The following is a 14,820-nucleotide window of genomic DNA, read 5'->3' as shown; positions in this document are numbered from 1 at the left end:
AGCAGACCGATGCATATATTCAAACAATACGAAGCAATATGTAGCAGGATAGAAATAAGTTTGAATTGTATGTAGCCTGAGAGGAGAGGGGAGAAAGGAGAAAAGGAGAGGGGGGGGGGGGTAGGGGAAAGACAGAGAAGACTCTCTGGGCAGAATAGTTAGCTTTCAGGTGGAATGCATGGGTTTGTAGTAAGAGCTCAGGTCACCGCTTGGTAACTGAGTTTTAAAAAAAAAATAATAATGAATGAATATAATTTTAATCAATAAATATATTTAATGAAACATTTTTTTTTTTTTAAGCTGTCGAGGCTTGAAATCAAAAGTGCCAAATCTTTATCTCCCCCCAACCCCCTAACAAAAAAGGATTGTTACTAAATGCGTATCCAATTCAATGAAAGCTCCCGATCACGTTGTATTCCTACTACCAATGGCGTGGAAGCAGTCGGTTAAATGAATGAAAGAAACGTGAGAAAACAGATAAACGACAAGGAAGAAGAGAAACAAGAACAGAATAAGCCGATAATGATGCGTGTATCACCCTATAACACCTTCCCCTAAGCTATGCCATTATGAATTCGGATATCTTTTTCCGAGTAAGACCATTCCGCCCCCTAACGTTCCAGCGCACCCTAAATCTTTGGAGTCCGTCTATGCCACTGCTCATATCCCCTGCCCCTAAACCCTCCAAAAATGGAGCAACGCCCCTTGCTCTACCGTCCTTTGCGTGGGTGAATGGGAATTTATTCTCTTTCGCCATCTGCTTTCTCTATGGACTCGAGAATCGATTTCCAAATCGCTGTGTAAACTTTGCATACTGTGTATAATAGTATATACAATATCACGTTTCGTCCTTCGCGATTTCAGACTGACAAAGACAATTAAGAGCATACATATCGTAATCATAACTTCTGAGACATGGCAGAGAGTAGCATTGCAGGTTCAGGTATGTTGATTTATATTGATAATAGTAAATAGCGAAAATGCCACAGACACAATAATGCAGGGGCGGCCGAGCGACTTTCAAAGTGGGGGGCGGGGGCACCCACATAAAAGGGCATTTTCTGGAAAAAAAGGGCACCTACAGTGGGAAATCTCAAAGCGAAAATATACAATTTTTAGACATTGGTATATACCCCTACATTGTGATTACATTATCAGGGATGATTTCAATATTTGTTTCTCTTCATACATCATACAAGATATCGCTTAAGCATCAAACTTTACAGTTGGGTGTAATGTCTGAATATGCATTTACGAGCGAGCGAAGCGAGCGAGAAAATTTTTAAAGATCTGTGAGGTCACAGTGCGAAAAATTACATCTAATAAAGAGGAAAAAAGCCAATCGTGATGGGGTTATAAGCACATTCTCATAACGGAAGACTGAAAAGACCTTTGATAAGTAACATAATTATATAATCTTTAAACGCGAGCGAGCGCAGCGAGCGAACTTTGGGGGAAACTGCTCTTAGTCGCTTTAAATAAGGGGCACGTTTAATGATTACATGAAAAGGGGACAATTATCGAAAGGGATAAGACACTTATTAGAAAAGAAAAGGAGCACGTGTATAAGTACAAAGGATAATTATAAGAGGTGAAAATGAGGCATTTTTTCACTTGAAAAGAGGCACTCACCAGTGATGAAAAGGAGGTGTTTACGAAAATGGGAAATAGGCATTTGTTGACGGAAAAGGGGCACCCATCAGATTTTAATAGGGTCATTTATAAGAGGTGAAAAGGGGATAGGTCCCTTATTAGAAAGGAAAAGGGGCACGTATCATTACTAAAAGGGGAATTATCAGAGTTGCAAAGGGGCACTGACCAGATATGAAAAGGGGCACTTATGAAAATGTTAAAGGGGCACTTATAATAAAGGAAAATGTGCATTTGTTGAATGAAAAGGGGCACCGTTCAGATGTTTAAAAGAGGTAGTTATGAGAAGGGGAAGGGGAAGTTATGAGAAGAGGAAGGAGCTCTCTCTTTTTAATGGGGGCACTTATCATAAGGAAAAGGGGCACTTATTAGAAAATAAAGAGGGGCACATGTTAAAATGAAAGGTGCGCTCATCCGAGTTTAAAAAAGGGGTAGTTATTAAAAGGAGAAGGGGCACTTCTTACAAAGGAAAAAAAGGGGAAATTGTCAAAGTAAAAAGAGCACCTCTCAGTTTTGAATAGGGCAATCATCAGAGGTGAAGGGGGCACTTATTAAAAGTGAAAAGGGGCACTTCTCGTACCTGAAAAGAGGCACTTACTAGAGATTAAAAAGGGCACTTATTCAAGATAATTTCAAGATTCATGAGAATGGAAAATGAACATTTATTGCAAAGGAAAATGGGATCATGTCGAAGGAAAAGAGGCACGTGTCAAAAATAAAAAGGGCACTCGTCAGAGGTGAAAAGAGGAAGGGGGCACTTCTACTAAGTAATAGGGGCACTTTTCAAAGTAAAAGGGGCACCTTTCCTATGTAAAAGGGGCACTTCTTCCAAAATAAAAGGGGCACTTTTCCTATGTAAAAAGGGGCATTTTGGGGGTATCTAAAAAGTGGGGGGCACTGTGCCCCCCTGCCCCCCCCCCCCCCCCGGAGGGCCGCCTCTGCAATAATGTGATAGATTTTCACAGATGTGTATTACAAAACATTAAAATCATTTGACCAAAAAGATAAATCATTACGATTAGTTAGATGAGTAAGTTTGCTTTTAGTGATCAATGTGTGCGAAAATATAACATACAAGACAGAATGGATGTTTAATATGAATATTGTTCACTGTTGTGTTGTGACCATGTGAAAGCATAACATATTCCTTGAGGGACTGATTTATACCAAATATCAGTAGACTTCTCGGAATAGGTCAAACTGCCTAGGCTCATGTAAGTTGTATGAATGTAATTGTACCACACAAAAAAAACTCATTGTTCAGCTAAGAGATATGCTTATTGGAAAGATAATTTATTGGTACCTATTGATGTTGACTGGGAAAAGGTTCATTGCACTAATTTCTTTTGTACTCTTGATACTAAATTAAGGTCTTTTTATTTTAAAGTCTTTCACAAAGCCATTGCAGTGAATGGTTTCCTATTTAGGATCAAGATGAAGGATTCGCCTAATTGCTCTTTATGTGAAAAGAAAGAGGAAATTTTAGTTCATTTATTTTGTGAGTGTGAAAAGGTTGCTCCAATTTGGGACAAATTGTGACTGTCATTTGTCAGAAATTAAATTCCAACTTACCTGTAACCAATTTTGAAAATCTTTTTGGCATCTGCAGTGACAGGTTTGTCTCATATCTGTTTTTGCTATTGAAATGTCATATTTATTCATGCAAGTTTAGAAATATGCTCCCCAATTTCACAGCGTTCAAATCACTGGTTAAGAAACAAAAAGAATTGGAATATCTGTCAGCCAAAAAGAGAAGTAAATTGCCTAGTCACTTTAAAAAATGGCGTTTTGACCTTTAAGCTTTTATGTCATCATATATAGACCTTTCTTTTTCCTCTTTGTTTTTAATATGATCTAACAGTGATCTTTTTCTATAATATTTTGTCTTCTGTACTCCCATGTTTACTTCTGTACATATTCCTGTGCCCCTTTACAGAGATACAAGTATTTATTGTTACTCCAACCTCTTTTTTCCCCCTTTTACATTGCTGTTAGTTATTTCCCATAGTCAAGTAATTGTGCATTACTTGTGTGCATATAATTTTTGTTTACAAATCACATTGCCACTGTGAAGCATGAGCAATAACCTCGATTGGAATTGGGTCAGTTTACGCGTGTTTCCTTATGGCCTATTCAGGAATGGGTTGTATTTTTATCACTTCAGTTGATTTCCGCACGCTCTGTCTGCGCAATTCGCCGACTGGGCGTCTGGAGTGGGCGGGGTCGGGATGTGAGGCGATCTGTCTTACCCGCATGTTGCGTGTGGATTGTGTGTGTTGGGGGGGGGGGGGTTGTGTGTTTGAGTGTTAGTATGAGAGTGTTGTGGGTGTGTATGTGAGGGGGTTAGAGCGGATTGTCTCATTCATTGACTTTGCTCTTCCAACCTGTTGGTGGTCTTGAGTTTCCATTGTACCTGTGGATGGTTTATTTTTACTCCTTTTTCTTCATTGTGGGCCCAACGAAATTTTCAGTTTCTGATGCAATGCTATCACGAGTTCTTGCTTTTGTACTCGTAATTGTTATAATTCTGATTATTTGTATTACGTGTACTCTGCCTTGATTTGATTTCTTAATAAACACATAAATAAAATTTAAAAAAAACAACTCATTGTTAGGGTCGGGTATTATGGGAACATCGAGACATTGGGGAGTAGAGCACCCAGGTGCCCCTTTATAATTAGTTTTCAGAACCTTTATGTTATTTATCGTACTTGGTAAAATAAAGCACTGTCCAGCAGCCTTTTCATTGTAGGCAGGGGCGGTCGAGCGACTTCCAAAGTGTGGGGGGACCAACAAAAAAGGGCACTTTCTGAAGAATATAAAGGGCACCTACAATGGGAAATCTCAAAGCGAAAATACAGTTTTTTAGACATTGGCATAAACCACTACATTGTGATTACATTATCAGGGATGGTTTCAATATTGGTTTCTCTTTATACATCGATACAAGTTGGATGGAATGCCTGAAAATTGATTTGCGAGCGAGCTAGGATTTTTTTTTTAAAGGTTTGTGAGGTCGCAGTGCGAAAAATTACATATAAAGTGGGAAATCCCCATCCTGATGGGGTTATGAGCACATTCTCATAACGGAAGACTAAAATACCTTTGATGGGTAACATAATTATATCATCTATAAATGTGAGCGAGCGTAGCGAGCGAACTATGAGGGAAATTACTCTTAGTCACTTTGAATTAAGGGCACGTTTAATGCATGATGAGAGGAAAAGGGGACACTTAATAAAAGGGATAAGACACTTAATAGAAAAGAAAAGGAGCACGTGTCATAGTACAAATGGTAATTATCAGAGACGAAAATGAGGCACTTCTTACACCTGAAAAAAGCACTCACCTAGAATGAAAAAAAGCACTTATGAGAATGAGAAATGGGCATTTGTTGACGGAAAAGTATCACCCATCAGATTTTAATAGGGGGCATTTATAAGAGGTAAAAAGGGTTTCTTATCGCACCTGAAAATGAAAATAAAAAAGGGGCACTTATAATAAAGGAAAATGTGCATTTGTTGAAAGAAAGGGGGCATCGATCAGATTTTAATAAGGGCATTTATTTGAGATGAAGGGGTTACTTATCAAAAGTGACAAGAGGCACTTCTCGTACCTGAAACGGGGCACGTACTAGAGATTAATAAAGGCACTTATGAGAATGGAAAATTGACATTTATTGCAAGGGAAAATAGGCACTTGTCGAAGTAACAGAGGCTCGTGTCAAAAAAGGGGTAGCTTTCAGAGGTGAAAAGGGTGAGGGGCACTTTTACAAAATAATAGGGGCACTTTTCAAAGTAAAAGGGGCACTTTTCCCATGTAATAAGGGGCACTTTTTACAAAGTTAAAGGGGCACTTTTACTATGTAAAAAGGGGAATTTGGAAAAGCGAGGGGCCCCTGGAAGGGCCCCCTCCGATTGTAGGAGCAGTTTTTCCCTGTACAAAGGCGACGCTTAATGAAATTGTCAGACTGGTTCTTTTTACTACTTTAAATTTCATTTAGCAGAAGTATCATCGCATTTTGTGTTTGACGAGGAATCAAAGACCTTAACTGTGAGACACGGCTACACACTCCATGTTGGGAATGTAGACACAGTCCAGGATCAAGAGGAATGTGAAGGTGAATTCATGTTTAGCATCGTTCTTTCAGATGAAGATTTAGATTCTTACTGAATTTTTTTAAAAGTAGCTCTGTATATTGATTTTATAAAAATTAATCATAATATCAAAAAGATATATAAGCAATTTCGTCTTTCTGTAAACAAAAAGTTTTTATAAAAAGTAATGTTTTTGCGCCATTCATTATTTAATACGTATCCAGGAACGTCTCATTCTGAGAAATTGCTTTCTCGTGGAAAATGATTACGATCCTGAGCTTAAAAGAATAAGTAACGATTTAGAGTATTAATAATTCTCTAAAGTTGTATTCATGTTTTAATGAAGCTTCAAGAAAAAAACTTTGGCTAGAACTTTTGTTTTCTATTATATTCATAGTTAAATACGAGGTCATAATGAAAGAATCATATCTGTTTCAGAGATGGAAGTGGATGCTTACATTGAGCCCATAAATAAGGCTGGTGCTATTGAAGCTGATCCTAGGATTCTGCAGCTCCTTCAGAAAGTGCCTCCAGATTGTCACAACCCTGAAAAATGGAAAGTTAACCAACAATTGTGCTCCGAATTAGTATCCCTATTCCAGGAGCAAGGCGCTGCTCTAACAAAGGTTCGGTTTGACTCGGTGCACTTCTTCGTTAGTGTCAAACTCGGGCCCGATCACGATGCCTTTCTTCAAGCCTGTAGAGACGGCACACTCTCGCGAGGCTTGACAAAAATTCTTGTTACTCCAGAACTGGTGAAAGCCGCTGGAGTCGAACTCAGAGTAAGGCTGGACGTGAAAGCTACATCAACCACAATTAATGTCTCCGCACCAGCAGGTTAGTATCACATGATGGGGTTGATAATAGCATTGATATATAGCAAATAGCGAAAATTTGTAATTATTAATCATCGATTATTTGTATATGTATGTCCCTGAATATTGGTCATCTCTTCAAAACACCGGACTGTTGATCACTTATGGTTTTGGGTTCGAGTCACGCCGCGGCACTAATTTCTTTGGCAATACATTTATGAACATTTGCCATACTCGACCAAAATGAGTTAAATGGGTACTTGGCAGGAATTGAATCCTCGAAATTCTAGGGCGGCGTAATATCAGTCATGTTACAGCCAGAGTAATAAATGTGTAGCGTCAGGGAAGTCAAGTCGGACAAACCTAACCTATTTAATACGAACCCACTATTGTCATTTATAGTATTACTAATTTATGAGTATCATTACTACAACATGTATTAGTATTATTATGATTATGATTATCATTTTCATTGTTATTATTGCTGTAATTATCAAACCAGGCAGGATGACAAATTTGATGGACATAAAGTTGAACAAGATAGGGGACGCTGTGGGTGACGACGAGAATCTTGCGGCTCTGGGATTACTTCTTGGTTTTGCACAAACCAAGGTGGACATGTTTCTTGCTACAAATCGAGTTGATGGCAACATATCTTCAAGGGGCACCAAGAATATGCTATCTGCATGGAGCAAAAAGACTCGCGGCGAGAACCAGGTGAAGGAGCTCAGTGATGCCTTGGCGGATGTCGAATTGGGGTATATTGCTGAGAAATACCTACAGCGATTTTCCAGGGATACTCTTAGAGGACGAGTTGATGTCACCGGAATGTAACAATTATTGGTTGATTTCTTATAATTTTGGCAGTTTTTTAATTGTTCTTCGAAGCTACCGAAGTTTCATGTCAAATAAATATACTGGTATCACTGAAAGGCATATTTGATTACATTATTTTAAAGGCCCTCTGTACTAATTGAAGCTAATTGCTCCCTCTATATAGAAAACTTCCACAATCGGTGCCTGTTGGTCCCCCATGATCCTCTATTTCTTATGTTATTTGAGAGCTGTCAGTGCCCTCGCTGTGTGGTCTAATCCCTCCTGGCCAAACTAGTGCAGATAAGCTTTAACTGACGAATACCTTTAAAGAGGTTTCCCAAATCTTTTAAATGGCAGTTTCCATTGCTCCTGATCTCACAATTTCCTTATGCCATTTGAGAAGAATCGATGAACATAATTCCATCTTTTAAATAGAAAGATATTTCATCTCTTGGACAACTTTTGGTATGAAAGTCATAAAAGGGTCTAATAAATTGATCTGTTTGGCTAGGCCTGAATATTGGAAATATTAAAAAATCTTAGTTACATTATATTTGTCGAGTTAGGCTCAGAATGTTCACCATTTTCGCTGAAGGTTTCCCAAATCTGGAAGCTGTCAAACATGCAAATTCTTTTCCCCCCATGGTAATTTGTATATGTATATTTTTGTTTAATAAAAATAAATAAATAAATATGTAAATCTAAAATGAATTTGATGACCAATCATCATAGCTAGGTTGCTTGTGATTGTTGATAAGGAAAATGAAACCACAACTCATCTTTTTGTTTATAAGTTACTTGTTACTAAGTAATGGTATTGTATGGTATTTCTTTTCCAGATCACAATATAAAAAACAATATCAACAATATAAAAAAGTACATGTTCATATAAGATTGAGAATATAGTGAGTGGCTAGATAGCCTACACAGCTTTTTAATACGACAACATTGTCGAGAAAATTAAATGAAAGAAAGAACTTACAATAAATAAAAACAAGAAACATATTATTCATAGTCGTAAAATTGATGACATCTAGAAAACACAAAGCACTTCTAAAACTGTTATTGACCCACCCCACCCCCTACCGGTGGTAAATGTAAATTATGCCAGGAATCTTCCACGAGCTTTAATCAATCTTGTGTACTTTATACGCTAAGTTATCATACATGTATGTATCGAACCTGTATGCATTTATTCAGCTGTATGTCTAATTTGAATGAAATAAACAGACCCATCGCACAAAAACTTAACTTGCTTTGTTTGCCTTTATTCATGGCCGTTTCTTTGTCTCATGTAGAATTTTGCACATAACAAAAGACCCAAATTGACGCCAAAATGTCATGTTTTGATTAGCTCCATGTCAACCTCTTTAACACCAGTAAAGATAAATCTTGCACTGGAAACAGTTAGATCATCTGAAAGTCTTTAGTATATCTATTCCATGATTAATACAATGTTGCACAGTGAGATTATTATGTGGCATAAACGAGACTGAATTCTACAATACAAATTTTAAAAAAATCCTCATTTACATGCTATTCATTGAAATTGAAAATGTATGCATAAAAATAGCGAATTGAAATTGGAATGCAATAGTTGAGTGGCTGCGATAATGAACTGAATTCAACCATATTTATACGAATTCTTTTATTGAACGATCTATCCCTAGCTTCTTGTTGTATTGGGTCAATCTGTTTATGCATCTATCATACTTAGCCTGAATGCTAACCCTACGGTTTCTACAAGATCAACAACCCAACGGATAAAAAGAATAACACACACACACACACGCACATACACACACACAAATGAAAAAATACATAGGAGGAGATGGAAACTTTAGGTCTCTATGGCTGTAGCCATGTACCTAAAGTGCACAGAGTATGTAAGACATGTGGGTAGCTCAATCAGTAACCCAATTTGTTGGTATAACCGAACAGACAGAGTATTTGTTTGTGACTCTGCAGATATATGCAATAAAAAGGGGTTTTAAAAAAATGCATGCTGAAAAATAAACACAATAAATATAATAAATTGTATAAACATTAAAAACATTAGAAAACAAAAGTCAGCGATTGTACAGTGCGTCCCAGAAAAAACGAAACCGAGAATTATCGATGTTTTATCATAACTTAATCATAATCATAATGGATAAATGACACATATTTGTAAAGCTTAGATCCTCCTCTTTCATTTGATGCAACTCATAAATTATGATGCATATTTCACGCACGAGTGATTAAAATGAATTTGAAGAGAGGAAACCAAAAATTCATTTAGCGGACGGTATCTGGATTTCAAGGAAAAAATCACATTTCTAAAAAGATGAGTTTCTGCCCTTTCATATGACACCTCAATCAGGAAAAAAGAGCAAGGAATGACAAAGTTCTGTTTGTTTAAAGTAGTTCTTGCATTTCCATAATTTTATCAAACGAATTCGTTTTCACTGGCTGCATGCCGTAGCAAAAAGCAGAATTGACAAAAGTTCGTTGACAATCAGCCATGCATGAAGTCTTTCATTTATCTTGGTCTTGGTTCTTTAGTTATTACTTTGTGTACTTTTTCCTCCGAGCAGCAGCAGTGCAGCTGCCCTCCTAATAACATGTTGAAATGCATGGGGGAAAAATCAAAGAAAAAATCCATTGTAGCCCGGGATCCTCGGCGGGCGCATGCCAGGTGTCTACCATACCAACCATTATTGTTAACTAAGACTCATTTTCAACAACTTAGCACCTTTCACATTGCTTCACAGTAATAATACCGGCACAATATGGTTCTTTTTAGTAAACAAATTATTATGTACTCAAATGTTATGTTTTAATTATTCTGCTTCCCTCAGAGCAAGAGAATATAGGACGCAGTGCAAAAGAGGTAGAGTGAGGCACAAAGAGAGAGAGAGAGAGAGGGGGGGGGGGTAAAAGAGTAAAGAAAGAGAGATCAAAAGAGAGAGAGAGAGAGAGAGAGAGAGACAGAGTAAGAGAAGGAGAGGGGCAAAACAAGAGCGGGGAAGAGAAACAAAGCAAGAGAGGGCTTTAACCAATGGTCCAAAATATTTCTCATAGACTTAACATGCAAACCTGACAAACGGCCTTGGCATAGTCGCGATTTCAACATTCAAGTGGAAATTTTGACATGATCCCTACATCTGATTAAAAGACAAAGTACACAATTGTTATAGCCCATAGTCTCAGCTATAAAATACCAAAATTTGGAAGAAAATAAAGCACAAATAAGCTAGATAGTGCTCAAAGATTAATGTAATGTAGATTCATGATGTGAACGAAATTCACCTTCCATCGACATAACACGCAAATTGAGAAAATTCTGACATGTCGCCTTTAATTGAAATTTTCACCATGATGACGTCATCAAAATGAAAAACAATGGGCACTAACCTTGTAGAGAATTGTCTCAGCTACGACATATCTAAGTTTGGAAGTAAATTAATCAATATCGACAGAGATACAATCGATTTTCCATAAATTTGCTGACGTCATAATATGCAAATTCGTTTTTTGAGTTCCAAGGCCATTATGATGATGTCACGATATATATATATATATATATATAAATGGCCAAATGAGACCTTAAATCTCCAACTCATATTCTATCCAAATATGAAAAACAAATTGGGGGTCTGTGGACTTCCTAAAGAGCTATAATGGATTTTGTATAAGCATGTTATTGCCCATATATGCTATGTATTACAATATCTCGCGCGTACGGACATGTATTTTAAACGGACGCTCATTCCATTATTAGTGGTCATAAAAAGACAAACATGGTACAAAATTGTTCGGAAAAAAATGAGGAATATCCTGTCCAATTCACACTAGGAGGAATTTTTTCTCGTTTGCGCGTTTTTTTTTTTGGCGAAATGCTTAGAATGGCCTGAAACGTACTCTAATTTGATTTTAAAATGATTTGGAGCATTTTTATATTTGCGCGCGCACTGACGCGCGGACGTACGCGCGCGTTTATTGACCTGAAATTGACCGGACGGATATTGACCTTGATCATGGTAAATATGAATGAGAAATGACTTTCAGTTACGAAGTTATGATCATTTGAGATTTTCAAAAAAACAAAACAAAATGGCGCCTGAATGACGTCATGAAGACCTGATGACCTTGAAAATGTTCCTGTCACGTCTTATGACAATGACCTATGACTGTGCCAAAATTTAAGGAAATTGACTGTACCGATCTTGAGTTATCCTGGCCACAAAAAAGTGGGGAGAAATAAACAAAAATTGCAAAATGCCAGGACGCGCAAAAACGCGCGCGCATGCGCGTGTGCTCATTTTTTGGCAAAATGCTTAAAATGACCTGATTTGTACTCTTGCTTAATAGTTAAGTGATTTTGAGCATTTAAACATTTTGAAGCGAGCGTACGCGCGTGTCATGACCTTTATTTGACCTTTGATGACATGACCTGTTGACCCTTGACCTGAAGTATATGTGATATGAATATGAGTGACCTTTGATGACGCGTCAAGAAGATATGATGGATAATGTGATTTCACAAAATGGCGCCTGGATGACGTCATGAAGACTTGATGACCCTGAAAATGTTCTTGTCACGTCTCATGACAATGACCTATGACTGTGCCAACATTGAATGAAATTGACTAAACCGAACTTGAGTTAATATCCTAGGCACAAAAAAGTGTAGGAAATAAATAAAAACTAGAATTTAATTCGTCACGAGGACGAATAAGGTGGTCTGTCTTCAAGTCTTATGATAGATTATAATATTTACTATATTGAGAAAGGGAGAAGTATATAGATATGTAAACAATGATGATCATCATGATGATCATGATGATGATGATCTTGATAGTAATGGTGATGACGATGATGATGATGATGATCATGATGATGTTGATTATTATCATCAACAGACCATGATGACATCAGACTGAAAAAATCAACAAAAATCGAGCCGAAATAACGGCGATATTGCTAGCAAAAGACAAGAATGTAGAATCCAGATTTGAGAAAAAGTCATCTCCCATGAGGATTACACGCAAAAAGTAATGGATCAAGTGATAATAGGGTAATAATAAAGTAAATATGGTTGTTTATTACATTATTTGCGATTGTACGTGTTTTAATATTCAAAGGAGATGGTACAGTGAAAGGTCAAAAAGAAAAAAAAGTGAAGAAAAAAAAAATCGTTGGAGACGCCCGGACTCGAACCAGGGACCTCGAGGTCGGAAGTCAAGTGCGTTACCGATATTCCAAAACATTTCCTTTAGAGATTATACGTAAACGGAAAATGGAATTCTCAAATCCCACTTTGTAAGTGAAATATGAGCATGATCCCGGCATCTGATCGAACAATAAAGGGCACATTTGGGATAGCTTATTGTCTCAGCTACAACATACTCAAAGCTTAGCGTAAACAATGATAAAACGGCGGAGATATTGCTCGCGAAAGACGAGAATGTAGAATCCAGTTTTGAGAAAATGTCATGTCCCATGGAGAATACACGAAAATGTGAAAAATTGACATGCCTCCTTTAATCGCAAAAATACGCCATGATGCATTTGTCAAAATGAAATATCTTGCAACTGCATTTGTAGAAAATATTCTCTGGTAGAACATATCAAAATTTTAAAGAACATTGATCAATATTTACAGAGATACAATCAATTTTTCAAAAATCTGCTGACGTCATAATATGCAAATTGAAATTTTGAGTTCGGAGGCCATTATGATGACGTCATGAGTTAATTGAGGGTCAAATGAGACATGAAATCATATCTCCAACTCATGCTTTTTCCAACCATGATATAAAAGTTGGGGGTCAATTGAATATGTGAAGAGCTATTTCGATTTTTAAAATGGCATGTTTTTGATCAAATTTGCATTATATTTCCCATAGCAGCAAGCGCGGATTTTGAACTTTGACGCGCGCTCACGGCCTTATGAAAGGTCAAGAGTGACTGAAATTAATGTAAATTGTCATTTACGGTAAAAGGAATCTAAATCATGTAAACATTTTGAATTTGACCTTTGCCGCGCGTTGTGAGCGCGCACAACGTGCGCGGGGACACGAACGGACGGGAAATTTTGAAATGCTTAAAATGACCTGATTCATACTCTCGTTTAATAGTTAAGTAATTTTGAGCATTTTTAAATTTTAACGCACGCGTACGCGCGCGTTATGACCTTTATGTGACCTTTGATGACATGACCTGTTGACCCTTGACCTGAAGTATATGTGATGTGAATATCAATAAACTTTGAGTACGCATCATGAAGTTATGATGGATAATGTTATTTACAAAATGGCGCCTGGATGACGTCACGATGACCTGATGACTTTAAAAATGTTTCTGTCACGTCTTATGGCAATGCCCTATGACTGTGCCAAAATTGAACGAAATTGATCAAACTGATCTTGAGTTATCTTGTCTACAAAAAAGTGAATAAATAAATAAATAAATAAAGAAAATTCTGACGAAATCAATAGGTGATCTGTCTACGACAGACCACCTAATAAAGAATAAATAAATAAATAAATAAATAAATAATAGAGAAAGAAAATTCTGACGAAAACAATAGGTGATCTGTCTACGACAGACCACCTAATAAATAAAGAAAGAAAAATCCTGACGAAACTAATAGGTGATCTGTCGCTGACAGACCACCTAAATATAGTTGGGTGTCGTCGGCATATAACATCGAGGAGAAACCCTGGGAATGAATGATGTCCTCTAAGGGTCTCGTATAACATGTGGACAGTACAGGCCCGACGACGGAACCTTGTGGCACCCCAACCTAAGCAGAGTAGGAACGTGAGCCATCGTTGATCAGTGGTCGATATCGCCCAGTGATGTAAGATTCAAACTTCAGTCAGTTGATGGGAAGGGACATACTAATGTCTTTTATTCATCTACATCTAGCTGACTGATGAATGTCTGGCATGATGATTTCACAAAAGTGCTTTTGCATTTACTTTTGGAGGGTTTTTGTAGGGGTGGAGCTTTGCAGGTAGAAAAAACGTAATAGACAAATTTATATATAAAATATATGACATAAGCAGCGCTCAAAATACACGGGGGCGATGGGCGATTCGCCCCCGTGAGCTCCATAATCGCCCCAGTCAGGTTACTCACGGGGGCGATTGCAAAATTAAAAATCGCCCCCGTGGAATTATAAAAAAAAAGATTATCTTTTCTGATATAACTTGACACAATATTGAGTATCAATTTTCAAACTTTAAACCAATGCAATGGAAGATGGCGCTTTCTTTCTCTCCCATTTCTTTGAGTATTACCGATACAAACAACGGAAGCTCGCAGTGCAGCTAATGCGCATGTAGCCGTCAGCAGTGGCTATACTGCACCGGTAGTACCGGTGTGCGCGCTGACGCCCAATATCTGCTGGAGCTGGAGACGCGGATCGCGCAAGGACTGAAACATGGAGAAGT

Source organism: Strongylocentrotus purpuratus, unplaced genomic scaffold, assembly GCF_000002235.5.
Source record: "Strongylocentrotus purpuratus isolate Spur 01 unplaced genomic scaffold, Spur_5.0 spur5_scaffold_1, whole genome shotgun sequence".
In the NCBI taxonomy this organism is placed as follows: Eukaryota; Metazoa; Echinodermata; class Echinoidea; order Camarodonta; family Strongylocentrotidae; genus Strongylocentrotus; species Strongylocentrotus purpuratus.
Note: the sequence above shows the minus strand (reverse complement) of the source record.